This window comes from Hordeum vulgare, chromosome 1H, assembly GCF_904849725.1.
Source record: "Hordeum vulgare subsp. vulgare chromosome 1H, MorexV3_pseudomolecules_assembly, whole genome shotgun sequence".
Taxonomy (NCBI): domain Eukaryota; kingdom Viridiplantae; phylum Streptophyta; class Magnoliopsida; order Poales; family Poaceae; genus Hordeum; species Hordeum vulgare.
The window spans coordinates 11,890,206-11,895,349 of NC_058518.1; the positions used below are offsets into that span (position 1 = coordinate 11,890,206).

The 5,144-nt window shown below is 43.4% G+C and overlaps 1 pseudogene; it reads left to right on the top strand.

The window, feature by feature from the left end:
* The first annotated feature begins 543 nt into the window (after positions 1 to 543).
* Positions 544 to 3,103, top strand: LOC123395287 (annotated as a pseudogene).
* Positions 3,104 to 5,144: the final 2,041 nt, after the last annotated feature.

Genomic DNA, 5,144 nt, shown 5'->3' on the forward strand with positions numbered 1-5,144 from the left:
TGTTTTTTTACCTTCCACAATATTCTTAGTGGTCAACTTCCATGTATTAAAATAGGAATCAATCGTTAGCCTCCAACACCTGTAGGACATGCATCATCACTTTAGGGACGCTAAAGTGGCATCGGAGATTTAAAGGGGGATCTGTCATCGTGATGGTTCGACCTCGTACGACCCCCCTTGCTAGCATTGCCACCGCTAGCGGTTTCACCGATTTTTTTCATCCCTCCAAAAACCAATCAATTTAATATAGAAAAAAAAAGTTCACAGAGAAAACCCTCTACCTCCCCACCTCGAACAACCCACGCACCACCTGAAAACGCACCTCCCTCGTAACCTCCTCCTCCTGCGATCCAAACGCAGACCCCCACCCACGTATCCCATCCACACACCACCCAAATCAGCCGGCGATCCGTTTATCGCCTCGCCGGTCGCCGCTCCCCAACTCCCTTCAGGTCGTTTCCCCCTCCACCGTCGCACCTTGTCCCTCACCCTTTGGGACGAGGCGGTGCAGGCGGGTGGTGTTTCATGGGCAGGCGGCGTGGGATGTGGAAGTCGAAAGCTGAGAGGGGTCTGGGCGTGGTGCGGGTGTGGACGAGGGGGGCTGAGGTAGGACGCCACGACGAAGGCCGTCATGTCGGCGAGCCCGACCATTCATGCCTCACGGCCGTGCAAGGCGAGGAAGAGGAACTGATCTGATCTTCAAGGGCAGGCTGTCCAGGAGGAGGAGGTGGTGCCGATCTCAATGATGGCACACCAGCAGATAGGTTGGAGGAGGAAGACCAAAGACTTCGATGCACTGATCGCCTTGGGCAACGATTGCTATCCTGCCTAGAACCTGGATCACTTTTACCTATGCTTCCTCCTCTCACCATGTCATCGACCTATGAGCGACCTTTCTTCCCTCCCTCGTGGTGTGATCTATGTTCTCTCTCTTTTATTGTGGGGTGTGTGATCTATGTTCTCTGGTTCGAAATTGTGTTGATCTGGTCTGATATAATTTTATTGTGGGACACATGGATCAGGCTTGAAACAGGAGGATCACATGAGGAGAAGCATACCATTTCAATACTTGGCCCCGTATAATTTCTAACAACCTGATCTTCAAGTCAACCATGGTGTTCACAAGGTATATAATATTTGATATAACTAAGCCCCGGTGTGAAACGGTATCTCATCAGAATACTGTCTGGTTGTTCCAGCATTACGAGTTACTTCCTACCCAAATTATTTACTAATTTTCCTTTTGATGTTAGGGTAGTTATCTGATTGTTGTTACTTTTTATTTTATCCAGAGTAGTTCTGTTCTTTCAGCAGATGCAATACAAAGCTTTTGTAATGACTAAATACATTTGTGTTTCCTTTTCCCAGAATTTTCTATTCTCATCGAAGGAGGAAAACTCACCCTTGAAGGTCATAGACTTTGGTTTGTCTGACTTTGTAAAGCCAGGTTAGTCTGACATATTTCCATTCAGATTTTTGTTTATCATTTTGTTTTTACTGCATTTATATGTGACTGTATTGTGACACACCACAATTGTTACATCTTCAGATGAAAGACTCAATGACATTGTTGAAAGTGCGTATTGTGTTGCTCCTGAGGTGCTTCATCGATCTTATGGCACTGAGGGAGATATGTGGAGCATTGGAGTAATTGCCTACATTTTGCTTTGTGGGAGCCGACCTTTCTGGGTACGCACAGAATCTGGAATATTTCGAGCTGTCCTTAAGGCAGAACCAAGGTTTGATGAGGCCCCATGGCCTACTCTCTCTGCTGAAGCCAAAGACTTCGTAAAAAGGTTGCTTAATAAGGATTACCACAAGAGGATGACTGCCTCACACGCTCTCAGTAAGAACTATATTTTGTTTGGCACTATTGTACAGTAATGTCCTCCTTAGGAAGACTATCCTTCTGCAGAATGATGCTTAATTGTTTACTTGTGTAATGGTACCTGCAGGTCACCCATGGATCCGAGATGCACAACAAGTAAAGATTCCTTTAGATATGATAATCTACAAGCTTATGAGCGCTTATATCAGTTCATCTTCATTAGGATTCTATGCATATTATTTGTTGCAAATTTGTTCTTCAATATGCAATCCATAATTTATTTTCTTTCTCACATTTTTTTTTGCATTGAGTACTTGAGATACCAAAGGTCGCGGTTATATAAATATATTAGTCTGTACAGTTAGTTTCATACCATTATGTCCTGAGGCCATGTCTTACGGATGTCCATTTATTTCGCAGGCCCTAGCTAAGACATAGACAGCGAATCAACTATTCTATCTGAAAGAGCAGTTTGAATTGCTGGGTCCAAATAAGAGTGCTTATATCTCCTTGCAAAATTTGAAATCGGTTAGTAATATTACATTCGTTACTCAGTCTAATTTACAACATGCAGTTGCTGAAAATGGAAAATGGAACTTGCAGGCTTTGGTGAAGAATTCCACGGATGCAATGAATGATTCCAGGGTTATCGACTTTGTTACCACGGTAAGCCTTCTCTAGATCTTGAGTTGTATGATTTTTTAGACTGGGACGCCCACTTACCTGCCAAGATGGTGTACCAGGTATGCACCCTTCAGTACAGAAAGTTGGATTTCGAAGAGTTTGCGGCCTCTGCCATCGGCGTATATCAGATGGTACCCCTGGAGACCTGGGAACAGCACGCTGGGCGCGCATACGAGCTGTTCGACAGTGAGGGTGGTTCAAGGTTCTTTCCCTTATTTTTTCATTCTTCCTGCAGTTTTTGGGTGATGTATGATTTCTTCCTTCTAAAAGATGCATGGTAATGCGTGAGCTTAACCTCAAACTAATTATACATACTTGCTTTGATTTGCTAGATGTACATGCTTCAGTTGTAGGAGACACATGCCTTCTATGTTCTTGTCATTGTTTTCTGCTGTCAATTTACAATTTACATAGTTTACATTCCGCAATATCTTCTCCTTCCATTGCCATATGCATATATGGTTATAACTCTTGTATAATTACAGAGTGCGTTCGTTGGTTGGGACCAACCACGGACCGGCTACCTCTAGCTTGTGCTCCACCACGCTTGCCCTTGGTAGGTTGGTGTGCACAGGCTGGTTTCTAACAAACTCATGCGACTATACAGGTAAAGATTACAGATTGTTGAAGTTTTTTTTACTGATTGGATCACAAGCCGAGACTGGCATGTTGCAACTTCTGTGTTGGATGTTGTGTGTGGGTTAATGGGTGGCTCAAGGTTCTTTCCCTTATTTTTTATTCTTCCTGCAGTAAATTATATGTTGATCCTGAGGTGCTTCCGAAGATCAGGTTGACTTGAAACAGTAACTGGTTCAATACTTGGTTCGAAAGTTTCACATTATGACTTTGTAAATAAATGATATGGCATTTGGTGTGCACTTAGATTATTTCTCACATGTCTCTGGTTAAAAATCCATTTGGTGGGCAAGCATGTACTAATGGAACTCTCTTCAGTTTCTATATATCCTTATCCGATTTCAGTAAGAATTCATGCATTTTTTGTTTTCATCTTCGAAAACCAGTATGTTTATGGCTTTATGCAACGCTCGCTTTGATCAAATAATGACAATACGTTCAGCTCAAGAAAATCACAGGGAGTCCAAAATCCAAATACTTGAAAAACATAGACCTACATATGAACCTTACCAATCCATAAAAATATCGAATGACAAATAAGAGCTAGCTTATCATTTCATAGTGAAACTATATGGAATAAAATAGTGTAATGACACTGAAGCTAGAAGAGAGGTTGGCTTACCTGGGTAAGATAAATAAGATGTGTGTCGAGAAAATTTCGAACCAACGAAAGAAGAGATGAAGCTGGTGGAACAAATACAACTAATGCAACATTGTTATGTTGTTCCGTGGCAGCGCACGGACATTTAGCTCCTGATCAAAATGTTGTCCCTACCATCGTCGGCATTGTGGTGCACCACGCGATCCACTCCTGGTCGATCCCCGCCCATCCAAGCAAACATGGTTAGTGGAAGGGTCTCCTGGACATGACGCGCACTGGGTGTTGCCACAAAAGATTCAGACCGGCATGGCGCTGTTGCGGCGGGGTCATGGGGCAGGGCCGCCGCGTGGTGGATGACGTCGTCCAGACTGCGCGCGCGTCCAACGGAGCACTATACCCCCTCCCCCCTCGATCTCAGCTCACAACTGCGTAGCTAGGAGGGAGGGTTCAAAGGCGCATCGTGGAAAGTTGGGCCATGATGGGTGCCTCACACGCCGTTCTGATGCGCGTCATGACGCGTCGGCGGCTGCATGGAGAAGCATGGTGGGTGGCTAGCTGAAAGGGGGAGGGGTGAGCAGTGAGGAGAAAGTGAGACTGAGAGTGTTCACGGTTGTAGGATTGCTTTTTATGCCGTAACTTTATAATTTTTGTTTCTATATATTGGTGTATATTTTAGCATAAGAACGGAGGTATTTACACGAACTATCAGGGCTATCAAATTTGTTGGCTAGATTAAGAAAATGTTATTTTGCATATTCTAAATGTATGTCTATCTAGCCTTTTATTTTGCATGTTAAATATGAATATATGATACTATGTCCCGCAGATGTTGTTAGGGCTATGGAAGGACGGCGATCCTCTCTTGAGCTATTGATGAGGGTAGCAAGGGTAGATCAAGCGTTCAATGATGGTGGTGAGACAACTAGCGAGGTTGAGTCAACGGCGGAGATCAATAATGATGATAAACGACATTAGTTTGTTGTCCCATGGCAACGCACGAGCACTAAATTAGTACTACAGTAAATGCTCATAAGAAACATGCAAAACGAGGCAGATTATAAAGACCATTCCGGTCGCTCGTGTGTTCTGTTTAGAGGAAGCGTGGAAGTTTTTCTGCCGCAATGTGTAATCATGATTTTTTTATCGGTTTCACTACCGGTGTAATAGATGATTTATCACAATTTTCGGCTAATTAAACCCACTGTGATACAACCCGTAATACTTCATCCGTCACGGTTTAGAGCATGGTTAACAGTATAGTCAACTGCTGGCTATAAATTATCTTATAGCCAATCTTATAGCTAGCTTGTACAATAGTTAGGTATGAAAGAGTACTATTTTTATCATATATGACCCACCTTTCATTCTCATAAAGCACATAGGAGCACGTGCTAG